The sequence below is a fragment of the Bos grunniens genome, chromosome 11 (genome assembly GCF_055505025.1).
Source record: "Bos grunniens cultivar Pamir isolate PY7600 chromosome 11, Bosgru_T2T1.0, whole genome shotgun sequence".
Taxonomy (NCBI): Eukaryota; Metazoa; Chordata; class Mammalia; order Artiodactyla; family Bovidae; genus Bos; species Bos grunniens.
In genome coordinates this window covers 12,069,432-12,096,959 of record NC_141175.1, presented here as the reverse complement: position 1 = coordinate 12,096,959, position 27,528 = coordinate 12,069,432, and the positions used below count along the sequence as shown (strand labels likewise).

Below are 27,528 nucleotides of genomic sequence, written 5' to 3'. Positions count from 1 at the left end.
TTAAGTATGGTCACATAGCTAGTAAGTTGCAAAGTCAAGATTCTGGCCCCAAAGTTTGTGCTCTTTTAATACTGCTTCCCCAAACAATATATAAAAAATGTAAACTATGGTCACTTTATGCAAAGATGGGCACAATAAAGGACAGAAATGGTTTGGACCTAACAGAAGCAGAAGATATTAAGAAGGGGTGGCAAGAATATACAGAGAACTGTACAAAAAAGGTGTTAATGATCTGGATAATCACAATGGTGTGATCACTGACCTAGAGCCAGACATCCTGGAGCATCACTGTGAACAAAGCTAGTGGAGGTGATGCAATTCAGCTGAGCTATTTCAAATCCTGAAAGAGGGTGCTATTAAAGTGCTGCACTCAATACGGCAGCAAATTTGGAAAACTCAGCAGTGGTCACAGGACTGGCAAAGGTCAATTTTCATTTCAATCCCAAAGAAGGGCAATGCCAAAGAATGTTCAAACTACTGCACAATTGTACTCATTTCACATGCTAGTAAGGTCATGCTCAAAATCCTTCAAGTAAGGCTTCACCAGTACTTGAACTGAGAATTTCCAGATGTACAAGCTGGATTTAGAAAAGGCAGAGGAACCAGAGAGCTCAAACTGTCAACCTCCGTTGGATCATGAAAAAAGCAAGGGAATTCCAGAAAAACATCTACTTCAGTTTCATTGACTATGCTAAAGCCTTTGACTGTGTGGATCACAACAAACTGTGGACAAGTCTTCAAGAGATGGGAATACCAGACCACCTTACCGGCCTTCTGAGAAACCTGTATGAAGGTCAAGAAGCAACAGTTAGAAATGAAGATGGAACAATGAACTGGTTCAAAACTGGGAAAGGAGTATGTCAAGGCTGTATACTGCCACTCTGCTTATTTAACTTATATACAGAGTACTTCACGTGAAATGCCAGACTGGGTGAAGCTGAAGCTGTAATCAAGACTGCTGGGAGAAATATCAATTTCAGATATGCAGATGACACCAACCTAATGGCAGAAAGTGAAGAGGAACTAAAGAGCCTCTTGATGAAAGTGAAAGAGGAGAGTGAAAAAGCTGGCTTAAAACTCAACATTCAAAAAATGAAGATCATGGCATCCAGTCCCATCACTTTATGGCAAACAGAAGGGGAAACAATGGCAATGGTGACAGACTTTATTTTCTTGGGCTCCAAACTCACTGTGAAGGGTGACTGCAGTCATAAAATTAAAAGACACCTGCTCCTGGAAGGAAAGCCATGACAAAGCTAGAGAACATATTAAAAGGCAGAGACATCACTTTGCTGACAAACGTCCATATAGTCAAAGCTATGGTTTTTCCAGTAGTCATGTACGGATGTGAGAATTGGACCATAAAGAAGGCTGAGAGTCAAAGAATGGATGCTCTTGAACTGTGGTGCTAAAGAAGATTCCTAAAAGTTCCTTGGATTGTAAGGAGATCAAACCAGTCCATCCTAAAGGAAATCAGTCCTGAATATTCATTGGAAGGACTGATGCTGAAGCTGAAGCTCCAATACTTTGGCCACGTAATCTGAAGAGCTGACTCATCGGAAAAGACCCTGATGCTGGGAAAGACTGAGGGCAGGGGAAGGGAGCAACAGAGGATGAGATGGTTAGACGGCATCATCAACTCAATGGCCATCAGTCTGCACAAACTCCAGGAGACAGTAAAGGACAGGGAAGCCTGGAGTGCTGCAGTTCATGGGGTCACAAAGAGTCAGGACACCACTGAACAAACAACATGGTCATTTTAAAGGTGAAAAAAAAGAAAGCCAAATATAAATCCAGTTGGAAAAGTCTATCATGATAAGGTACTTCATTTATTCTATTTTAGCACATATGAGCCAAGAGCAATGAGAAGACAGACCAAGCAATTTCATTTGCATGCTACTTTCAGATACATAACCTCCTGTGATTTTCACAGCTGTGTGCACAGCAAGAGCTAGTACTATTTGTCCTGCATCTCAAAGATGAGCTAACTGATGCTCTGAGGGGTTACTTTCAATACTATTCTGCATTATCTGAACTTTCCTGCCTCTAGGATTTCCTGTGCAGTTTTCTCTCTATTCGACTATCCGTACTTCTCTGTCTAGTAAAAGTTCTACTAAACTTTCATGGCCCAGATGAGACATGACCATTTAGTTATACCTTTCCTGGCACTCCTAGGCAGAATTAACCGTTCTTTTCTCTATTTTCCCTTAACATATTCATACCATCTTGGCAACATATCCTGTCATCAGCTGTGTCTATGTCTAGTTCTCTGGGTAGACACTGGGCTCCATGATGGCAAGGGCTATATGTAGAGAAGGAATTCCTAGAAAAGATTCTGCTGTTGAGTTAGCAAACGAATGAAACAGAACACTGGCACCTTGGCTAAGAGGAACATAGATTCATGCTGACATTTTGTTGTCATCTTTATAACTTAAGACCTTGTCCTCAAGAACAGCAACACTCGACATTTCTAAGACATATTCCCTGAATAGTGCTTGGGAAGTGTATGGGCAGAAAGCCACCTAAGACAGTGACTCCTCTTCTATGCTACAAATCTCTCAAATACATATTGTTCTAACAAGTTTATGCTTCTTGTTTCTTTCAAGTATATCAAGAGGCCTCAAGAGGACTATGAAAACATTTACATCTCCAAGCCAAAGCATGTGGGTTTTACAATATTTCATAGTATCTCTGGAAAAGGAATGAAAGGAGGTAAGTGAAACACTAAAGGAAGGCATAGTGAGTTTTGACAAACTACTCAAAACCAGTCTAAATCAATTTATTAATTTGGACTAAACTATCAAATGTGTACTATAAAAGTAAACTGTAAAAAGTATAGCTTCTATAACCTGGCTAATTTAACCCTTATCTGCTTTTAACCCCTAGACTTTATCCTCACACTGAGTACACACATCTCTTAGCCAAACACACTGAAAAGATCCAATCTGTGCCTTAGACTTGCTTGATGGTAAAAACTAAACATAAGGATTTAAAGTAAATTGAAGGAATGAAGATAATGAAGGCCTTTACTGCCCTGAAAATTAATTATCTCAATGGAAAACACCCCTATGTCACTTTAGAAACTTACCTTTTACTCTTCTCTAGTTTTTCAAGTCTATGAAAAGAATTCCTCTTAGAATGTCATGAATTTAAGAAATGGTATTTTGTACATGTCTAATAGTTTGGGGTAGCAGAGGTATTTTTTAAAATAAAGCCTGATTATTTATCAAAATGAAATAAGGCACTGACTTCATATTATCAGCCCAATGGGAAGACCATTCAAAATAAACCCATTAAAGAGTTTTTAAAATACTACACAGTAACAGTTGCTTGATTTTTTTGTCTCTTTTTTTTTAATGTAAATTTATTTTTTTATTATTATTTTTTAAATTTTATTTTTAAACTTTACAATACTGTATTAGTTTTGCCAAATATCAAAATGAATCCACCACAGGTATACCACAACTTACTGTCATACCACTGAGGACTCAATAAAGCTGGCTAACTGAAGTATTTTGACAGAGGGTGAAATAATTAAACTGATGTAGAATGTAAATGGAGAAGGCAATGTCCCACTCCAGTACTCTTGCCTGGAGAATCCCATGGACAGGGGGGCCTAGTAGGCTGCAGTCCATGGGGTCGCTAGGAGTCAGACACGACTGAGCGACTTCACTTTCACTTTTCACTTTCATGCACTGGAGAAGGAAATGGCACCCCACTCCAGTGTTCTTGCCTGGAGAATCCCAGGGACGGGGGAGCCTGGTGGGCTGCCGTCTATGGGGTCGCAGAGAGTCGGACACGACTGAAGCGACTTAGCAGTAGCAGCAGCAGCAGAATGTAAATAGCTTATATTCAAACCAAATTCTCAGTGGTTGACATTTTTTAATGTCTACCATTTGGCTATTTAAAAATGAATTTGAGAACAGTCAACCTTTAATATTTAAACTTAAAGCAAGTGATAATAATTATTCCTGATTAAAGATTAACCTCAATTCAGTCGGCAGTTCTGTAAGCCCTCTTTTCTACAGGGCATGTCTGGATCCTTCCTGTTATAAATCCTATACTCTGAAAAAGTCTATGTAATTAATTCATTTTCCAAGTTTTTCATCAAGGATATTCAACAGGTAATAAAAAATAACCAATATGTCTACAATGCACTGACAGCATTTCTGCCCAAAGCTAAGACACCTGACATTTTAGTTACTCTCTATGACCTTACTAAGGAGAAATTCAGGCTTTCTACTAGGTAGCAGTGTTTATTTTCTTTGTTTTTTCATTATTGAAAATAACTTGAAGACTACCCCTGAACCTCTGTGATAACTTGGTGATTTAGGATCAGCTAGAGATCATCAATTATAAAGGTCAATTTTTTTTTTTCATCTTCTTCTATGAAACATTCACCTGCTATTACTACAAGCAAACAAGAAGAGGATTCCCTTCTCCAAGATCTCTTCAACCCAGAGATCCAATACAGGTCTCCTGCAGGCAGATTCTTTACTGTCTGAGCCACCAGGGAAGTGTTGGGAAAATTGAGAAAGGAGTACATCAAAGCTGTCTACTGTCACCCTGCTTATTTAACTTACATGCAGAATATATCATGAGAAATGTTGGGCTCAAGGTGAAATCAAGATTGCTGGGAACAATATCAATAATCTCAGAAATGCAGATACCACCACTCTACTGGCAGAATGTGAAGAGAACTAAAGAGCTTCTTGATGAAGGTAAAAGAGGAGAGTGAAAAATGCTGGCTTAAAACTCAACATTCAAAAAACTAAGATTATGGCATCCAGTCCCATCACTTCATGGTGAATAGATGGAGAAAAAGTGGAAATAGTGGCAGATTTTATTTTCTTAGGCTCCAAAACCCATGTGGACAGTCACTGCAGCCATGAAGTTAAAAGATGCTTGTTCCTTGGAAGAAAAGCTATGACAAACCTGGACAGCGAAGACATAACTTTGCCGACAGAGGTCCGTCTAGTCAAAGCTATGGTTTTTCCAGTTTTCATGTACGGATATGAGAGTTGGACCATAAGGAATGCTGAGCCCAAAGAATTGATGCCTTTGAACTGTGGTGCTGGAGAAGACTCCTGAAAGTTCCCTGGACTGCAAGGAGATCAAACCACTCAATCCTAAAGGAGATCAACTCTGAATATTCATTGGAAGGACTGATGCTGAAGTTCTAATACTTTGCCCATCTGATGCAAAGAGCGACTGACGGGAAAAGACCCTGATGCTGGGAAAGATTTGAGGGCAGGAAGAAAAGGGGGCAACGGAGGATGAGATGGTTGGATGGCATCACGCACTCAATGTATATGAGTCTGAGCAAATTCCAGGAGATCGTGAAGGACAGGGAAGCCTGGCGTGCTGCAGTCCATGGGATCGCAATGAGTCAGACATGAGTTAGCTACTGAACAATAAAAGAAGAGGATGTTTACTTGTTTAACTTAGATCTCACTGAAAGTACTGACCCCAGATATACAACAGCTAAGTTTTGAGGTGGTCAATGGAGTAAGCATCATGATACTTTTCACTATCATAAAGTCCAGTATTCAAGTTCCAGCTTGTAACGTTGACTCCTCGCTATGTAACTTTGGACAAATTGCTTGATTTCTTTAAGACTCAGCTTTTTCACAAGATCAAATTGGGTTGATAATTTACGGAGGTTAAAAATATATAAATCCCAGTATACATTAAATCCTCAATATGTATGTTAATTTCTTTATTATCCGTGCCCTTCAATAATTAAAGTACTGCTATAAAACGGGATACTTGATATTTTCAGAATTACAAAATAATACTATTCAAAGTTTTTTCTCAGATGTCCATTTAGTCTGCTTATAAGTAAATAACTGCAGCCTCACAATCCTGAAGTTCATTAGCTCTGGGCTACACACAAAGATTTCTTAAATACTATCACCTTGGAATGTGAGAAGCTCCATCACCAGTGGTCTCTCGGCTCACTGGCTCTTGGAACATGGGTGCAGGCTGAAGAAGGGCTGCCAGGGCCAGGACCCAGTCTTCAGAGGACTCCAAGGAACATTCAACGCTGTCGGTGAGTTTGGGATTTGAAAAAACCACCGACCGTTGACTGTACCTTGGGTTCCTTACAGACAACACTATATTTCCTGAAGCAAAGAAGCACAGTGTACCTTCACACGTCACGTGAGATCACCAAAAGCAGTTCTGCTCCCCAACCCCCAAAAGTGGTCCAGTTAATTTTTTAAAAGCTCTCCTTTCTCTTGCTCATTGTTCCTTGCTTTTTGTTGTGGTATTTCATTTCAACAAGATAAGAAAAGCTCCGTAATGCTGTTTTTAAATGTCTCCTAAAAATAGGCCATTCTGATGAGAAATAGCAAGAAGAGATTTATTAAAAACATGTATTTCATTTTGAAGTGAAATCCAATTAAGTACTTTACAGCCATTTCTCCCATGTTCTCTCAAAACCTTTAATTAGGAACAAGAGGAGGATTTAATAAGCAAAAATAGCACAAAACTGTCCAATGTCTGCACAGCTCTTAACACATTCCACCTCAATTATAGTTAATGTGGTTAAGTTTTGACAGTCCCATTAGAATACGAGCTGTTTGAAAGCAGTAACTGCCTCACCATTTCCATCCACATGAGCTTATTTAAATGTTCATTAAAGTCAAGTAAAAAGTAAGGTCAGGAGTCAGAAGGATCTGGGATGAATCTTGCTTCAACTCCCTAGCTGTGTGACCCTGGTGAGTATCTGAGTCTCGATTTCCTCAGGCTCATGGGAGATAGTAAGTACACCTACCTTATTAGAGTTTGAGATACAATAATATATACAGTGCTTTGTACCATTCCTAGCAAACAACAAATGCTCGGTATATGTAAGCTATTATTATTACTTAACCTAAAGCATAATCTGTGCTAATTTACCTTGAATGGCACTAGTATTTCTCAGTTCAAAACACAGAGGAAGAACCAGGTTCTCAACTCTTGTTACACCTACCAGTATGTAAGCACTGCCTGTGTGGTCACAGAGGTACCCATGAGCTTTTCCAGGAGCTCCTTCCATTCCCTGAACCATAGTTTCTCACAGCCCTACCATCAGTGTCATCTATAATTATGTGGATTCTCAATGGTTGGTTACTAAGAGAGATATCAGACACACACCTCAAAAACCTAGAGCAGAAAAGAAGAGTCAGGAGTTGGGATGGGCCAAGGTAACCCCACCAACTGAAAATACTGATGGCTGCACTCAACATTCATTGCTGTCGGTGGGTTTGACTTTGAATCAACTCACTGATCAATGAATGTAAACTGCGGACCAAACAACCCAAGGGAAGCAAAAAGGATGTGCAGAGAATCACCCAAGGGTATCTGCTACTATGCTGGGTGGGAGGTGCTGCTATTTCCAATACACTGTCTAAAGGCTCTCTTTGATTCTAATATGAAATAAACCGTCTAAATTCCTAATACTTTTCTTATATCTTTTTTTCTTTAAAGATGTTCTGAGTTAAGGAAATATTTTATAGAAAGAATGAACATTACACCATAATTTAAAAATGATGCTTTCATAATTTTTAAATTAAAAAGAATCTATGCTCATTATTTAAAATTCAAATATAGAAACATTAAATAAAAACTGAAAATTCATTTTCTCATCATCTGCAATCTCTTTCCTTAATGGAAATCACTATAAATATAATAAATCAGTTTAATAATTTATTTTAAATAATAAATGTAATATAATAAACAGTATTTACTTGTTGTATTATCTATTACTAAAATAATAAATAAATATCATGAGCAAACTATTTAATTTCCTTGAAGGCCTTTACCCATGAACATACAAACAGCACAACTCTGTGGTTTCTTGGAGGGTGGCTTGTAATAGAAACAACCTCATTTTATTTTATTTTTGGCCACGCTGCATGCCTTACAGGATCTCAGTCCCCTGACTGAGAGGGATTGAAAGGAAGTGAAACCCTAGAATCTTAATGTCTAGGCAACCCAGGAGCTCCTCAAAACGACTTCATTTTACTCCCATGTTGTTGTTCAGTCGCTAAGTTGTGTCAGACTCTTTGTGACCCCGACTGACTGCAGCACACCAGGCTCCTCTGTCCTCCACTATCTCCCAGAGTTTGCTCAAATTCATGTCCACTGAGTCAAACATCTAAACATCTCACTAAACATCTAAACATCTCATCCTCTGCTGCCCGCTTCTCCTTTTGCTTTCCATCTTTCCCAGCATCAGGGTCTTTTCCAATGAGTTGGCTCTTTGCATCAGGTGGCCAAACAATTGCAGTTTAAGCATTAGTCCTTCCAGTGAATATTCAGGGTTGATTTCCTTTAAGATTCACTGGTTTGATCTCCTTGCAGTCCAAGGAACTTTTAGGAGTCTTCTCCAGCACCACAGTTCAAAGGCATCAATACTTCAGGGCTCAGCCTTTTTTATGGTCCAACTCTCACATCTGTATATGACTACTGGAGAAACTATAGCTTTGACTATACAGACCTTTGTTGACAAAGTGATGTCTCTCCTTTTTAATACACTATGACTAGGTTTGTCATAGCTTTCCTTCCAAGGAGCAAGCGTCTTTTAATTTCATGGCTGCAGTCACTATCCTCAGTGATTCTGGAGCCCAAGAAAATAAAACCTGTCATTGCTTCCACTTTTTCCTTCTACTTGCCATGAAGCAATGGGACTGGATGCCATGATCTTAGTTTTTTGAATGTTGAGTTTCAAGTCAGCTTTTTCATTCTCTTCTTGCAAATTCATCAAGAGGCTCTTTCATTTCTCTTCACTTTCTGCCACTAGAGCAGTATCATCTGCAAGTCTGAGGTTGCTGAAATTTCTCCCAGCAATCTTGATTCCAACTAGGGATTCATCCAGCACGGCATTCTCCATGATGTACTTTTCACAGAAATTAAATAAGCAGGGTAACAATATATAGCCTTGTCGTACTCCTTTCCCAATTTTGAACCAGTCAGTTGTTCTATGTCTGCTTCTGTTGCTTCTTGCCAACAGGTAAAGTGGTCCGGTACTGCCATCTCTTTAAGAATTTTCCACAGTTTGTTGTGGTCCACACAGTCAAAGACTTTAGCATAGTCAATAAAGCAGACGTTTTTCCATAATTCCCTTGCTTTCCCCATGATCCAAAGAATGTTGGCAATTTGATCTCTAATTCCTCTACATTTTCTAAATCCAGCTTGACAATCTGGAATTTCTCAGTTCACATACTGCTGAAGCCTAGCTTGTAGGATTCTGAGTATAACCTTGCTAGCATGTGAAATGAGGGCAACTGTACAGTAGTTTAAACATCCTTTGGCATTGCCCTTCTTTGAGACTGTAATGAAAACTGATCTTTTCCAGACCTGTGGCCACTGATAAATTTTCCAAATTTGCTGACATACTGAGTACAGCACTTTAAAGCACCCTCTTTTAAGATCTGAAATAGCTCAGCTACAATCCCATCACCTCCACTAGGATTGTTCATAACTTACTCCCACAGAATCTGCTTTATTCACTAGCTATACAATATAGGCAGCCTTCCAAAACAATCTTATACTGCACTCATTCTTTTAAATGATTATGTAGTATGCCTTAGTATGAACACCTTGGTTATTATTGTTCAAATATATATTCTCTATTAATTTATTATTTTTGGTTGTGCTGAGTCTTTGTTGCTGGATCTTTGTGCAAGGGTTCTTCTCTAGCTGTGGCAAGTGGGGACTACTCTCTGTCACAGTACTTGAGTTTCTCATTGCTGTGGCTTCTCTTGTTGCGGAGCACAGGCTCAGTAGCTGTGGCACGCTGCTTAGCTGCCCCATAGCATGTGGGATCTTCTCGGATCAGGGATCAAACCTGAGTCTCCTGCACTGGCAGGCAGATTCTCTACCACTGAGCTACCAGGGAAGCCACAAATATATTTAAATATTTTCTTTTGACCAAAACTATAAGGTCCATTCATTCTGAATTTTGCAAGCCACATTCCTCAAGTTAAGAGAAAAAAACAAGTGAGATGGGAGATTCACATTTCTCTTAACAAAAATTGAAATGTACTATAACTCTGAATCCTTTAAAATGAGATGAGATGAGCCACTAAATCTTTCATGATAATGACAGGAAAACAAGCACTTTGATCATGAATAGTTTATCATACACTTAAGTCCAAGATAGAATCTCATGGTAGTGGTGGTGGTCAAATAAAATAAGGCAGTAGGAGAAGAGGCTTGTCAACTCAGCCTTCTGAAATTTTCCCTGCCATGGGTAGGAAGGAAGGAGAAATGCAGATGTATTGAGATAAGAACTAAAAAGAAAAATCAAAGCCAAAAGAAAACTGGAAAAAATTCAGGAAAAATATGAGGTTCAGGCCAATGTTTCCTAAAACTGGCTGTATATCAGAATCATCTATAGTTTCTTTTAAAAATGCAAATCCCTAAGTTCTACTCCAGATCAGAAGTAGGGTCCTATAATCTGTATTTTATTATAACACATTCACCAGGTATTTTGCCCCATGGAAAGCTGGTGTGAAGCAAAATGCCAAGCCCACCAACTTAACATCGGCTTCCAACCACCACACTTCATGTCACCCACTTTTCAACTACTGCCCAAACTTCTCTGCTGCCATTTGATACTGCCACTGGTCTTCTGAGTACAGAAAAGGTATACTTATGTTGCTATTGAGTATCTCTTTTCAGAGTAAATACAACTTTGTACCATGTCGTGGCAGCCAAACACATCAAATTGTGTCTGATATTTTATACAAACAGATACATTTACAAGCTCTCAAAAACTAAAATCTAAGTGAAAAACCAAATGAATGAACAAAGTTAAATTCAGATTTAACTGTCCCTCCCAGGAAGCCTTCATAGAAGTCAAAGTTTTCTTTCTTTCATACTGGTGGTCACATAAGAGGTAATTCACATCCTGCTGCTTTTCAGGATGCCATGCATTTTATAGGCATTTACTTTCAACCATCAATTATTTCCAAAGTTTCTGAAAATGTTAGAAAAGAAGGTCTGACGTGTTCTTTGAAAAATGTACAACTAAACAAGCATGCTATTTATTTACCCAGAGAATCAATTGTCTTTACATATGCCAATGAAAAAATTGCGTATTTTAGTCACCAAAATCCCCTATTAGTTTCTATTGGATAAAACCAAGTGCTTCAGGAAGGGAGGGGCTTCCCAGGTGGTGCTAGAAGTAAAGAACCCATCTGCCAATGCAGGAGACATGGGTTCAATCCCTGGGCCAGGAAGATCCCCTAGAGAAGGGCATGGCAACCCACTCCAGTATTCTTGCCTAGAGAATCCCATGGAAAGAGGAGCCTGGCGGGCTACAGTCCACAGGATCATGAAGAGACTGAGCACACACACACATAATCATTATTAAAGGTTATTTAAGGTGTTTTCGGAGAAGGCAATGGCACCCCACTCCAGTACTCTTGCCTGGAGGGTCCCATGGATGGAGGAGCCTGGTGGGCCACAGTCCATGGGGTCGCTAGGAGCCGGACAAGACTCAGCAACTTCGTTTTCACTTTTCACTTTCATGCATTGGAGAAGGAAATGGCAACCCACTCCAGTGTTCTTGCCTGGAGAATCCCAAGGACGGGGGAGCCTGGTGGGCTGCCGTCTATGGGGTCGCACGGTGTGGGACACGACTGAAGCGACTTAGCAGCAGTAGCAGCAAGGTGTTTTATTTTTGTTCAGATTCACTGAACTTTATCATCACTAGAAAAGCTATACAATGTAACAAGTAAGGGCTTTAGAAACAACAGTTTAACTACCAGCTCTGATACTTCCTTGCTATGTGACACTGGACAAATCATAACCTCTTTGAGCCTCAGATTTCTCCCCTATGTATCTTTCAAAGTTCAGGATGCCCCTTCAGTGGGTTTTGAAGTCAATTTAATGGCTTATAAATAACATTTTTAAGTTAAAAAAAAAAAATTAGATGACTACATGTAATAAGGACAAGTATCTTCCGGTTCAAGATAGCGGAGCAGAAGGACATGCGCTTGTCTCCTCCTGCAACAGCACCAAAATAGCAACACAAAGAGCTGGACACAACTGAGCACACCCCCACACAGGAAGAAAGACAATTAAGTGAGTCTGAGGGTGCTTCCTGCAGATGAGACTTGTAAGTAAATATCTGCAACAGAGAAAACACGCAGCATCTGTAGGGGACAAGAGGAGAATAGTTCAGAGACTATGTTAAGGTGTCATGAAGAGCAGCACTGAAAAAATAAAAGGATAAATTACAGCCAGCCTTGTGAGCCAGGCAGAAAAGTTTAAAACTGGTGCTATAGGGAGCCACTTTAAGTGTTGAGCTCTGAAAGGCAATAATGAAAGCATGACTTTCGGAAGATTCACTAAGCAGATGAGGTAGGAGAAACGGAAAAGACTCTGAAAGAGACAAAAAGAAATAGAATCTTTTGCACAAAAGAACTAAGCTGAAAGTGAAGCAGCAGAAATAGACAGAATGAAAAGGATATCTCAAAAAGGCATTTAAGCTGTTGGTTTAGGTTGCTTTTTGTTTTTCAAATAGGAATTTTTTTTTTTTTTTGGTCCTACAGAGTCACTGAAAATTCTACAAAAGAGAGAAAACTAAGGTCCACGGGTTGGCCCCTTCAATCATTCTACTCAGTGTATTATCTTTCCAGACGTCTCAGAGAGATTTAAAATATATGTAGTTCTGTTTAGAGAAAATATCACAAGTTATATATAATTCTCTGTAACCTTCTTTCACTTAAAATGATATGGCTATCTTTCCAGTTCAAAGGACATGAGCCACCTTCCAAGGAACTGGCTCATACAGAAAAAACTGTGAGGAGCCAAGAATGGTGCCAAACTTTCCTGACTATAATAGGAGCCCGGAGTACACTAAGAAATGAGCGATTTCAGACTAGAAGGAAGAGGAGTTCATTTTTTGAACAGAGGATTCAAATTTGTGATTTACAAGCATGGAGTTGAGAGTAAATGAGCCAAGCACAGAAAGAAAAACATAGGTAACAAATTTTTATTGGACATCTACCATGTACCTGGACTGCAAGAGAAGCCTGGAGACACAAAGGGAACAAAAGTGCAGAGTGAAAGTGGCAAACCAAGTTCTAATGAACAAATTATTCTAATGGTGAAAAGTTCTGCAAGCGATAAAAACAAAGTACTACGGGAGCAAATAAGAGACCAAGTCAGCCTTAGGGGTTAGAAAGGTCCAGAAAGTGACCTCAAGGAAATGATGTGTAAGTTAAGACTTGAAGGATAAATATAATTACCTGGGTACGGTGACCATTCCGAGTAGAGGGAACAGGTGGCATATGTTCAGGAGCAGAGTGCTTTCAAGAAACAGAAAGTGTGGCTGATGCACACAAAAGAGGTCATGAGACAAGGTTGGAGAAGAAGGCAGGAACTTTGAAAAATTACCAACATTCTTGGAGAGTAGAATTTTAGAGTGACAGTCACGGATGAAAATAGATTTCTGAAAAGGAGTGGTAAAGTCCTTAGGATAAATGAGAGGGAAAACTTCAGCTCCATTACTTATCAACTATGTGAACCTGAACAAGTCACTTATCCTCTTTAAATATATGTCATCTGTAAACAGGGGTCAAGATTCCCAGATGTCACTAGTGGTAAAGAACCTGCCTGCCAATACAGGAGATGTAAGAGACATGGGTTCGATCCCTGGGTTGGGACAATCCCCTGGAGGAGGGTATGGCAATCCACTCCAGTATTCTTGCCTGGAGAATCCCATGGACTGAGGAGCCGTCAGACATGACTGAAGTGACTTAGCACACGTGCATGTAAATATGAGATATGGTAATAGTATTTACTTCAAAGGGCTACTTGAGGAATAAGAATACATATAAAACACTTCACACAGAGCCTACCACAACAAAATGCTAACATCTTGTGTATGTATGTGTGTGTGTGTGTTCGTACTTGTGTGTATATGTGCAAGTGTGCACTGGTTGATAGGAAGTAAAAAGCTAGAAGGAAAAGGGTTAACAGTTGAAATCTCTTAAGCTGTGGAATAAAGGTGATTTTTATGTTTATTATTTATAACTCACCTATGTCTTTGAAGTGTTTAACAATAAATATGCAATATTTCAATAATTAATAAAATTTACTTGAATGTCTTTTTTTAAAAAAGCACAGATTTCTTTTAGATGCAAGATCTACCTACATTTGGCTGAAAAGCATATGGAAGAATCCACAGTGGGAAAGGAAGAAAAGACGGACTATTTTTACTAAGAAAGAGTACCTGCAGAAAGCACAGCTGCAGGGTTAGTAGAAAAGGGCGCCAGGTCCACAGCTTAAGTGGTCACCTGGGAGGGCAGACACATCAGCTTCAGAGAATGAAAATGACAAAGCACATTCCAGCCTGCTTCTGTATTCCTCTCCTACTGAGGCTGTATCTCAATAGGATCTAACTGGACCTTGTGATCTCAAATCTTGAAAGGGGCCTGTCATGGAATAAACACTCAATAAATGGATGCCAAATGAGTTCCCTTTTGACAATTAACATTTATAACTTAGGAAGCTCCCTGAAGTAAGCACAGGGTACCTTCAAGACATCTGTGCCACAAACTAGAGTTTCAACACAGGTATAATTTTAGTATCCACCAGATACCAGCAAGATCATACTTGGTATAGAACCTCTGAATTTACACAATAGCCCAACTTCCCTCTTACTCTTCAGACTAACTAAATCTACTGAAAAGTACATGCAGTCAAAATCACACACCCCTTTTTCTTCTCTTTCCAGTACAGTGGGTCCTCCATATCTAAGATATGGAAGACCAACCATACTACACCATTTTCTAGAAGGGATTTGAGCATCCTCAGATTCTAGTGTTCAAGGAGGGTCCTGGAATCAACTCCCTGTGGATACTGAGGGACGACATTAAAGAGTTGAGGCAAACAGTACAGTTAAAAAAGAAATAGATGGTTTGGGATAGTGTGGAGTTAGAAAATCTGATTTTAATTCCAACTCTTCCATGGTTATGTGTTCTTGGACAAGTGAATCACATCTTAAGCCATACTTAAGACTTGTACCTACAGAGACTAAATATACCTCTCCTACCTTCACAGGATTGCTGTGAGGCCTCCGAGAGAACACAGTGGAAAATGTGCTGCAAACAGCACACAGCAGTACCGCCCAATGCATCCTGGTCTTTGATGGCACTACTCCATGGGTTATCCCTACTTTTAGCAGATAAGATTCCCTCATTCCCCAAACTCTCATGTACTTGTTAATCAGAAGCACATATTTGCAAGTTGTCTAGCTGAGGCTATTAACCAGTAACCTGGGTCTGAATGCAGGTATTTTTCTGTGTATTAAGTGTCACCAGCCTAGACAGTCCATCAGAGCCACACTCTATGTTTGCATGCTCAGTCATGTCCAATTCCTTGCGATCCCATAGACTGTAGCCTGCCTGGCTCCTTTGTCCATGGGATTTTCCAGGCAAGAATACTGGAGAAGGTTGCCATTCCCTTCTCCAGGGGATCTTCCTTACCTAGAGATCAAATTGCAACTTCTGCATTGGCAAGCGGATTTACCACTGTGCCACCCGGGAAGCCTCTCTTATTTATTTAGATCTTTTAAACTTCCCACAGAAATATTTTAGTTTTTAGTGTACATATTTTATACTTCTTTTGTTAAATTTATTCTTAAGTATTTTATTCTTTTGATGTAATCATGAATGGAATGATTTTCTCACTTTCATTTTTTAGATTGTTGACAGTTATGAAAATACAACAGATTTTGGTATATTGATCTGGTATCCTGTAACCTTGCTAAACTAAATTAACTCTGTTTTGGGGCTTTTTTGTGAATTGTTTAGGATTAAACATAGGATTATGTCATCTATGAATAAAAACAATTTTAATCCTTTCCAATTTAGATGCATTCCTCCTTAACCCTCACCTTACTGCACTAGCTAGAACCTCCAGTGAATGATGAAAAGAAGTAGTAAGAGCACATTGTTACCTACCTTATTCCCAATCTTAGGGGAAAGACGTTTGTATTTCACCAATTAAGTATTATTAGCTTTAGGCTCTTCATAGACGCCCCTACTGAAGCTGTGGAAGCTGCCTTCTACTCCCAGTTTGTTGGGAGATTTTATCATGATTGAGTATTGAATTTTGCCAAATGTTTTTCCTGTGTCTACTCAGATGATCAGGTAGGGCTTTTTAACCTTCACTTTATCCGAATTATTTTATGGCCCAGGATACTCTTAGAAACAGCTCCATGTATACTTGAAAACAATGTATATTCTGCAAGGTATATTCAATAAACATGACCTATGGTAAGTTGGCTGATTACTTCTCAATTGGTTATAAGCCTATGGTGGTGGTTGTTATTGATAGTTTTATTCAGGTTTATAGTTGCTTTTCTGGGGACAAGTTTCGTTCACCTTTTTACTCACTTATGCCAGAAATGAATCTCTTCCTATGTTTTCACAAATCTCACAAGTGATAAAATCCTAATCTTGATGAAGCCAAACAGTTAGCTTGAAATCAAGTCTATTTTCCTGGAATTAGACCCAACTGCCATAACAAACTGGTCAAATATAACTCAATTCCAAAATACACTTGGGAGGAAAAACTTCCTGAGGAAGACAGAGGAGGAAAGTCACTCTGGACTACTGGAACGGTTTTCAAATTCCAAAGGCAACAATACAGAAACTTGAATACCAAAGACTTATCTTCAGTTCCCACTTTCTTTTTCTTTTTAATTTAAATTTACTTTAATTGGAGGCTAATTACTTTACAATATTGTATTGGTTTTGCAATACATCAACATGAATCCGCCACGGGTGTACATGTGCTCCCCATCCTGAAACCCCCTCCCACCTCCCTCCCCGTACCATCACTCTGGGTCATCCCAGTGCACCAGCCCCAAGCATCCTGTATCCTGCATTGAACCTGGACTGGCGATTCATTTCTTATATGATATTATACATGTTTCATTGCCATTCTCCCAAATCATCCCACCCTCTCCTTCTCCCACAGAGTCCAAAAGACTGTTCTATACATCTGTGTCTCTTTTGCTGTCTCCTATACAGGGTTATCATTACCATATTTCTAAATTCCATATATATGCGTTAGTATACTGTATTGGTGTTTTTCTTTCTGGCTTACTTCACTCTGTATAAAAGCTGTATCTGTGGGAGCCACTAGTACCATCTATGTGTATATACAATCTGAACCAGCCCCAGAGCCAATCATGGCTAAGGCAAGAGAGCCCGGACAGCCTCAGCTCTTATCAGCAGGTAGGTACCAAACAGGTGGTATGCAATGAGTTACACTGAGGGCTACAACCAGCCCTGTCCACTGCAATTAAGTCCATCATATTTACACACCCAGCCAATAACAAGGTGGTTTCAAAGTATCTTTTCTACTTGCCAAACTTCAAGCACCACCTAATGCCTGGGTTTTCACTGTAGTTCCCAGATCCCCATCCTCTCTCACCCCAGGGCTACCAAATTCCTAATAAACTATGCCCCTGCATTTGCCCTCTCTTTGCACTGTCCCTCAAATATTAATACCAGACTTAATGGGAAGTTTCTACAATCTCCATGCTACCTGTTTCCTGACTAAAGCTATCATATCAGAAATTTCATCTGCTCTATTAATATTTTCCTTACAATTTCTGCTATTTCTGCTGAATAGTCAGTGGCCATAGTCCCAGGTAAACGGATACCCAGACTCAAAGTTGGGTTTAACCTCTTTCCTGAGTATTTAAGATATGAACACAAATGTCAGCCTGTGTTGAGCACGGGTGCTAGAAAGACAAGTCAAGTCAGGGCAGAAAAGGGGCAGCCATTTTTCATCATGGACACAGAAGCAAAGAGTTAGCAGTCTGAAGGAGAAGAGACATGTGAAACAGAAGTACCAGAGAAACAGAAATAAGCCTCCACAGAGACATTTGAAAAGAATCCTGGTCTTGCTCCTTCATGAAATCCAATTGAATGCTCCCTCCTTTGTCTCCAAGAGAAACCCTGTATTTTCCACCAATATCCTCATTTTAAACTAGCTTAAGAAAAGTGTCTTTCTTGCAATTTAACTACTCCAGTCAACACCCCTAGTTATCCTCCCTTGTTACCAGTCTATATTTCCCAGACACCAACAGTTGTTTACACGTTAGTGAGTTACTTCGCCATAATACAGCTCTTTGTGTTCAACTCTTATTTTTCTGACTCTACCAAGTTTCTTTACAACCCCCTAAGATGAGATCATATTCTCTAAGCTCTAAAGTTTTCTCTGCTTATGATGAAAAGGGCAATGAAAGGCAGTGTGGTCCTAACCTTTTAGTCTTAGCTTCTCATCTGGAACTACCATCTACTACATAAGGTTGTGATGGAAATTATATAAGGTGAGAATAAAGTGCTTAGTACAGAATCTGACATACAGCAAGCCCCACTAAAGGAGCTCTTTTCTGCAATACCTTGATTGAACTTGTGCATACTGAACAATAGGTAAAAATCACATCACTAATAATTAGGATCTAAATGGCACCAAGTATGTCAAGAAAACTAATGGAGAGTAATTCCTGCTGGGCAGCATTCTTTTCACATGACAGCACTACATCACTAACGTGTGAGCAGCCATATCAACTCCCAATCAACATCTACTTCTTCCAAACTTTCTTCCAGTCCCACTGTATTTTTGAAGCTTTTCAAATTACCCTGCTATCTTTCACCTGCATTTGTAGGATCATTTCCACTAATTTACAAATGGTGCTTATGAGGCTTGTTTTTTCAGTGATATTTTTTACCCAAGGTATTTCAAAAGAGAAAACAAAGGTCAGAAGTTGAAACTAACTGGGCAGACTTAACTAATAAAGCTTAAGAGAATGTGACATATTTTTGGTGAAAGATTAAGAGTCAAAATTATCATGACTATTAGGAAACAGGGATTAAAGCATTTTAATTTTAAGTTTTTGTGTAATAAAACCTCTCACACAGAGAAAAAGACAGAGAAACAAAGGGATAGAGACAGAGACTAAATTTCACAATTAAGATTATTTTGATGAAAATGATATTTAGAGCTTAGCTTTTACTGCATCTTAGTTATGTTGAAACATTCCTGAACAACAGAGATGCTAAATAATGCAGACACCAAAAAAATCAACAAAAATCTCAGCACAAAATAATTTCATAAAGGATTTAACTTCCTTCTCAATTACAAAGGTCTACTCCATCCAACATACAAAAAACAATTCCTAGAAGAATCAGTTGTTGTTACTCATGTAGCAAATAATTCTGTCAATAGGACTGATCACGAGTAGTAATTCTATCCACAGTATTACAGTCACTATTATAAACATCTGCATACACATAGTGAAAACACAGATTTTGCTTCAAGTCATAGAAGACATACATTTTTTAATATTTCACACCTAGCTCCAAAGGCCATAGCACTGAGGCCTCTTCCTGCTAGCCTGTGGCTGTTTTCTACCTTCTCCTCTTCCTTCTCAATCTTGTAGGCCCATGATTCTCAAGGTATGAATTTAAAGAATCCTCTTGGTATATTAATACAACTTTCATCCATCTTATGAGTGACTGACGTCCCATTTATTTCTACTTATGAAGAAAGGCTATTAGTAACTTGTTAATGGACTGTCAACAAAATTTGGTGTTTATAAACTAAACATAACAAGAGATTCTTTAACATTCTGCTAATAAGCCTGGCAGATAATCCTCTCTGCTAATAAGTAAGAGAAACCCAAGCAAGACGGTAAGTGTTGCGAGAGGGCATCAGAGGGCAGACACACTGAAACCATACTCACAGAAAACTAGTCAATCTAATCACATGGACCACAGCCTGGTCTAACTCAGTGAAACTAAGCCATGCACTGTGGGGCCACCCAAGACGGGCGGGTCATGGTGGAGAGGTCTGACAGAATGTGGTCCACTGGAGAAGGGAATGGCAAACCACTTCAGTATTCTTGCCTTGAGAACCCCATGAACAGTATGAAAAGGCAAAATGATAGGATACTGGAAGAGGAACTCCCCAGGTCAGTAGGTGCCCAATATGCTACTGGAGATCAGTGGAGAAATAACTCCAGAAAGAATGAAGGGATGGCACCAAAGCAAAAACAATACCCAGTTGTGGATGTGACTGGTGATAGAAGCAAGGTCCGATGCTGTAGAGAGCAATACTGCATAGGAACCTGGAATGTTAGGTTCATCATTCAAGGCAAATTGGAAGTAGTCAAACAGGAGATGGCAAGAGGGAATGTCCACATTCTAGGAATAAGAGAACTAAAATGGACTGGAATGGGTGAATTTAACTCAGATGACCATTGTATCTACTACTGCAGGCAGGAATCCCTTAGAAGAAATGGAGTAGCCATCATCGTCAACAAGAGAGTCCAAAATGCAGTACTTGGATGCAATCTCAAAAACAACAGAATCATCTCTGTTTGTTTCCAAGGCAAACCATTCAATATCACAGTAATCCAAGTCTATGCCCCAACCAGTAACGCTGAAGAAGCTGAAGTTGAACGGTTCTATGAAGATCTACAAGACCTTTTAGAACTAACACCCCAAAAAAGATGTCCTTTTCATTATAGGGGACTGGAATGCAAAAGTAGGAAGTCAAGAAACACCTGGAATAACAGGCAAATTGGCCTTGGAATACAGAATGAAGCAGGGCAAAGACTAATAGAGTTTTGCCAAGAAAATGCACTGGTCATAGCAAACACCCTCTTCCAACAACACAAGAGAAGACTCTACACATAGACATCACCAGATGGTCAACACCGAAATCAGAGTGATTATATTCTTTGTAGCCAGAGATGGAGAAGCTCTATACAGTCAGCAAAAACAAGACCAGGAGCTGACTGTGGCTCAGATCATGAACTCCTTACTGCCCAATTCAGACTTACACTGAAGAAGGTAGGGAAAACCACTAGACCATTCAGGTATGACCTAAATTAAATCCCTTATGATTATACAGTGGAAGTGAGAAACAGATTTAAGGGGCTAGATCTGATAAAGTGCCTGATGAACTATGGACGGACGTTCGTGACACTGTACAGGAGACAGGGATCATGACCATCCCCATGGAAAAGAAATGTAAAAAAGTGAAATGGCTGTCTAGGGAGGTCTTACAAATAGCTGTGAAAAGAAGAGAAGCAAAAAGGAAAGATATAAGCAGCTGAATGCAGAGTTCCAAAGAATAGCAAGAAGAGATAAGAAAGCCTTCCTCAGCGATCAATGCAAAGAAATAGAGGAAAACAACAGAACGGGAAAGACTAATTTAGAGATCTCTTCAAGAAAATTAGAGATACCACAGGAACATTTCATGCAAAGATGGGCTCGATAAAGGACAGAAATGGTATGGACCTAACAGAAGCAGAAGATATTAAGAAGAGATGGCAAGAATACACAGAAGAACTGTACAAAAAAGAGCTTCACAACCAAGATAATCACGATGATGTGATCACTCATCTAGAGCCAGACATCCTGGAATGTGAAGTCTAGTGGGCCTTAGAAAGCATCACTACGAACAAAGCTAGTGGAGATAATGGAATTCCAGCTGAGCTACTTCAAATCCTCAAAGATGATGCTGTGAAAATGCTGGACTCAATATGCCAGCAAATTTGGAAAACTCAGCAATGGCCACAGGACTGGAAAAGGTCAGTTTTCATTCCAATCCCAAAGAAAGGCAATGCCAAAGAATGCTCAAACTACCACACAATTACACTCATCTCACATGCTAGTAAAGTAACGCTCAAAATTCTCCAAGCCAGGCTTCAGTAATACGTGAACCGTGAACTTCCAGATGTTCAAGCTGGTTTTAGAAAAGGCAGACGAACCAGAGATCAAATTGCCAACATTCGCTGGATCACCGAAAAAGCAAGAGAGTTACAGAAAAACATCTATTTCTGCTTTATTGACTATGCCAAAGCCTTTGACTGTGTGGATCACAATCAACTATGGAAAATTCTGAAAGCGATGGGAATACCAGACCACCTGACCTGCCTCTTGAGAAATCTGTATGCAGGTCAGGAAGCAACAGTTAGAACTGGACATGGAAGAACAGACTGGTTCCAAATAGGAAAAGGAGTACATCAAGGCTGTATATTGTCACTCTGCTTATTTAACTGCTATGCAGAATACATCATGAGAAACACTGGGCTGGAAGAAGCACAAGCTGGAATCAAGATTGCCCAGAGAAATATCAATAACCTCATATATGCAGATGACACCACCCTTATGACAGAAAGTGAAGAGGAACTAAAAAGCCTCTTGATAAAAGTGAAAGAGGAGAGTGAAAAAGTTGGTTTCAAGCTCAACATTCAGAAAACGAAGATCATGGCATCTGGTCCCATCACTTCATGGCAAATAGATAGGGAAACAGTGGAAACAGTGTCAGACTATTTTGGGGGGCTGCAAAATCACTGCAGATGGTGACTGCAGCCATGAAATTAAAAGACGCTTACTCCTTGGAAGGAAAGTTATGACCAACCTAGATAGCATATTCAAAAGCAGAGACATTACTTTGCTAACAAAGGTCCGTCTAGTCAACACCAGTAGTCATGTATGGATGTGAGAGTTGGATTGTGAAGAAAGCTGAGCGCTGAAGAATTGATGCTTTTGAACTGTGGTGTTGGAGAAGACTCTTGAGAGTCCCTTGGACTGCAAGGAGATCCAACCAGTCCATTTTAAAGGAGATCAGTCCTGGTTGTTCTTTGGAAGGAATGATGCTAAAGCTGAAACTCCAGTACTTTGGCCATCTCATGTGATGAACTGATTCATTGGAAAAGACTCTGATACTGGGAGGGATTGCGGGCAGGAGAAGGGGACAGAGGATGAGATGGCTGGATGGCATCACCGACTCAATGGACGTGAGTTTGAGTGAACTCCGGGAATTGATGATGGACAAGGAGGCCTGGTGTGCTGCAATTCATGGGTTCGCAAAGAGTAAGACACAACTGAGCAACTGAACTGAACTGAACTGAATAAGCCTGGATGCCACAAAATGGGTGACAATGTTTCAAAGGTCCTACTGCAAACACAAACATAAAATCACTTGGAAATCTTGCAGTTCTCTGAACCCCATTATCACTGTTAAGGGAATGTGGTAGTTTCCAATTACTGTTATTCTAACTTTTCAATCTTCATTACAGTTCATTGAGCATCCTCATTTTCAAGTTAGTTTGACACATGTTGTGTATGCTAGGTAGTACATCAACTGTATCCTTACTCTAAAATTTTCTAGTACTATAATTAGACTTTGACATGTATATGCCATTTCAAATGTGAACCATACCTCAACCGCTAATGCACACTTATCATCTTCCCTCCAAATTTATTTGTATGTAATAGTTCATGGTCAACGAATTATTTTCAACTGGAAAGCAGGAATAGAAAGGTTAGGTAGATAATGGGGTCATGCCTAAGTCAACTGTGTTCATAAGCTAACTAAGTCACTGAGGTCAAAAAAGCTGGCATCATGGCCATTATCAAGCACGCTACAATAGGTCAGATTGCTTTCAGCCTAGTTGTCGTCTCAAATCTCTTCTCTTCTTAACTACTTCAGGGAGCATTAGAAACTCACTCCACGTATTACCTTTTAATTTTCACAGCCTGATAATTCTACCTATGAGCTTCTTAGAATCTTAAATCCCTTTAAGTGACCTTGTTCTTTCACTACTACCTTAAACAAATCCTTGTCCAGGAAAATTTCTGTTCTCCCAAGTTCCATTTTTATAAGGAAAACCCACACCTTCAACTGTAACATTCAAAAAAAAGTCTTTTCATACCCTAGGAAAGACGTCTTAGACCCAAGGGATGGCAGGGAGCTAATAACACCTCTTCTTGCAGCCTCCATGGAAGTAGATTGTCAGCTCTTGCATATAGCAGCACATCCTTCTTACTCTGACTCCCCAAACTCAGATCCCTTTGCATTAATAGTCAGCTCTATCACATTCCTCTTTGTCTCCCAATATTACACACACACAAAAAAAGCAACTGTATAGTTATTGAATAAGCTAAGATTTTGAAGTTTTAGAAGCAATGGAAGTCAGGCAGCAAAATGGATTCCCATGATACTAATTAAAGAGTTTCCACTCCAAGTAGTTTCTTGGAATGAGCTAAAGGTTCATTCCTTCTCTCAGATCTTGAGGACTAGTAGTATTACTTTAAAGAAAATCTTGGTTTTCTGTTCCATTTAACTACAAGTTCTACAAGCATTGTTTTCCATTTTTCAGTCTCGTTCCTTGCTCTTGGCTCTTCAGTTAGGACCTGTTGCCACCTAGCGGACAAAGTGGGAATAAATGCCAATGTATTATGCCAGGTTCTCACCACTGGGCTTGCAGAAGGGACCACTAGGTGGAGACTTCAAATCTGAAGAAGAGTGCCTACACCAAAACCAGTTGGTTTAAGCTTACACAAAAAACTAGTATAAATTCACACAAATAAAAGCGACTGTGTTCAAAACAATGAGTTAAATAAAGATAAAAAAATGAGAATACATCATGACCATAAGAGGTTTATCCCAGTACTGCAAGGCTGGCTCCATTTTCAAAAATCAATCAGTATAATTCACCATATGAACAGACTAAGTATCTAAACAGATGCAGAAGCAGTATTTGAAAAATTTGACAGCATTTGTGCTAAAAACCTTTTGAGAACTAGGAATACAAAGGAATTTCCTCAAGCTTATAAAGGGGCATCTCAAAAAATGTGTAATTTCCAGATTTCAAAACTTACTATAAAGCTACTGTACTCAAAACAATGTGGAATAAAGACAGACACATAGACAAAAGAAACAGAATAGAAAGCCCTGAAATAAGCTCTCGCATATATGTTCAATGACTTTCAACAAGGTTGCCAAGACCATTCAATGAGGAAAGGACAAACTTTTCAGCAGTGATGGAAAAACTGAGTATTTACATGCAAAAGAATTACTATGAACATTACCATATTATACAAAAACTAACTCAAAACAGATCAAAGACCAAAATGTATAAAACTTTTAGAGGAAAACAAAGGGCAAAGATTCCTGGCATTGGACTGGGCAATGATTTCTTGGCTATGACACAGACAACAAAAGAAAAAATAAGTAAACTGTACATCAAAATTTAAAATCTTCTGTATATGAAAGAACACAATCAACAGTGAAAAGTCAATCCATAAATTGGAAGAAAAACATCTGCAAATAATATACTTGATAAGGGATAATCTACAATATTTAAAGAACTTGTGAAACTAGTAAAACAAAACAACAAATGCAAATCAAAACCACAATGAGATACTCACACCCATAACGTATCTGTGATACTATTAAAAAAACAGAAAATAGGAGGATGCAGAAAAATTAGAACCCGTGGCACTTTACATGGTAGAGCCACTGTGGAAAAAAGCCAATACGGTGCTTCCTCAAAAAAGTAAAAATAGAATTATAATACGATCTTTTAGGCTATATACCTAAAAGAACTGAAAATACAGACTTGAAGAGCTACTTGTACACTCAATATTCATAGAAGCATTATTCATAATATTCACAATAGCTAGGAGGTACAAGTAACCCAAGGATCCATCAATAGATGTATGGATAGACAAATGTGGTATATAACGAACAATGGAGATCAGTCAGTCTTAAAAAGGAAGGAAATTTTGACATGCTAGAACATGGATCAACCATAAAAACAGTATGCTAAGTAAAGAACTCAGGCACAAAAGGACAAATACAATATGACTCCACTTATATGAGATACCTGCTGCTGCTAAGTCGCTTCAGTGGTGTCCGACTCTGTGCGACCCCATAGACAGCAGCCCACTAGGCTCCGCCATCCCTGGGATTCTCCAGGCAAGAACACTGGAGTGGGTTGCCATTTCCTTCTCCAATACATGAAAGTGAAAAAGTGAAAGTGAAGTCGCTCAGTCATGTCCGACTCTTAGCGACCCCATGGACTGCAGCCTACCAGGCTCGTCCACCCATGGGATTTTCCAGGCAAGAGTACTGGAGTGGGTTGCCACTGCCCCCTCCTATGAGATACCTAGATTAGCCCAATTCACAGAGACAGAAAGTAGAACAGTGGATGCCAGGGTCTGGAGAATGGGGAAATACTGTTAACAGTTACAGGTTCATTTTTGCAAGATAAAAAGAGACCTGTGTATGGGTGGTGGTGATGACGGTTGCATAACATTAACCATCATGAGTGCAGAAATGACGCTAAACTGTACATTTAAAAAACGGTTGACAGAAAACAACAAAATTCTGTAAAGCAATATTCGTTCAATAAAAAAGAAAAAAAATGTTAAGATAATAAATATTTTGTCTGTATGTTTCACCACAATTAAAAAGAAACAAAACACTATAGCTAACATCATACGTGATGGTGAAACACTGAACTCTTTTCCCCAAAGATCAAAAACAAGACAAGAAGGTCATTCTCAACATTTTTATCTACTATTGGACTGCAAATCTTAGCCAATGCTATAAGAAAAATAAAAGTCATAAACATCAAAAAAGAAGTAAAACTGTCTTTATTCATAGTCACACACATAAAAAGTCTCAAAGAATTTATTTTTAAAGTTATTAGAAGTAGTACACAAATTTAACAATGTTGTATAACAATCTCAATATACAAAAATCAATGCACTTCTATACACTAGCAACACAAATGGAAAATAAAACTTTAAAATAATATTTACTACAGCATTAAAAAAAATAATACTCAAGGGTAAGTTTAAAGAAAGAGGTACAAGATCTCAACGCTAATCTTTTAAAACATCACTGAGAAAAAATAAAGTTCTGAGTAAGTGGGAAAATATACTGAATTAACAGACTAGAAGATTCAATTCTAAAATGACAAGTCTCTCCAAATTGATACGATCAATGAAATCCAAAATCTCAGCTGCTGCTGCTGCTAAGTCACTTCAGTCGTGTCCAACTCTGTGTGACCCCAGAGACAGCAGCCTACCAGGCTCCCCTGTCCCTGGGATTCTCCAGGCAAGAACACTGGAGTGGGTTGTCATTTCCTTCTCCAATGCATGAAAGTGAAAAGTCAAAGTGAAGTCGCTCAGTCGTGTCCAACCCTCAGCGACCCCATCCGTCCATGGGATTTTCCAGGCAAGAGTACTGGAGTGGGGTGCCATTGCCTTCTCCGAAAATCTCAGCAGGCTTTGTTTAAAAAAAATTTTTTTTGATGAACTGATTCTAAAATGTATAAGGAAATTAAAACAAAACCCTAGAATAGCTAAAACAGCTAAAATAACTCTGAAAAGGAAGAATGGAGTTGGAGAATTTTAAGATTTACTATACAACTATAGCATTCAAAATATTGTGGTATTATAAATAGATTATTGAAGAAAATAAGAGTCTACAAGTAGATCATACATAAGAAGATCAAATTATTTTTCAGCAAGCATATCAAAAACTCAATGGGAAAGTCTTGTCAACAAAAAGTGCTGTAACATAAATATTCATATAAAAAGACTCTAATTCCTATCTTATACCATACCAAAAAAAAACCCAAAAAAACTAACCTGAATAAAGCTAAAACCATAAAGTTTCTAGTAGAAAGCAGAATAATAC

At 39.0% G+C, this 27,528-nt stretch overlaps 1 protein-coding gene and 1 long non-coding RNA gene across 7 annotated transcripts in view; one reads left to right on the top strand and one right to left on the bottom strand.

Annotated features, from left to right (window-relative positions):
* LOC147362551 (uncharacterized) overlaps positions 1-16,284 on the top strand; it is a 51,411-nt gene extending 35,127 nt beyond the window's left edge. The window contains exons 2-4 of one of the 3 annotated variants that reach the window (XR_015136356.1): positions 2,607-2,712; positions 14,123-14,255; positions 15,064-16,284. This is a non-coding gene — a long non-coding RNA (uncharacterized LOC147362551). Of the gene's footprint in view, positions 1-2,606; positions 2,713-4,417; positions 5,767-14,122; positions 14,256-15,063 lie in introns of those variants that run through there. The other 2 variants (XR_015136354.1, XR_015136355.1) reach the window with 2 other exon arrangements.
* Positions 1-27,528, bottom strand: part of NR6A1 (nuclear receptor subfamily 6 group A member 1) — a 226,694-nt gene that overhangs the window by 155,223 nt on the left and 43,943 nt on the right. The gene's annotated exons all lie outside the window — the stretch shown is intronic.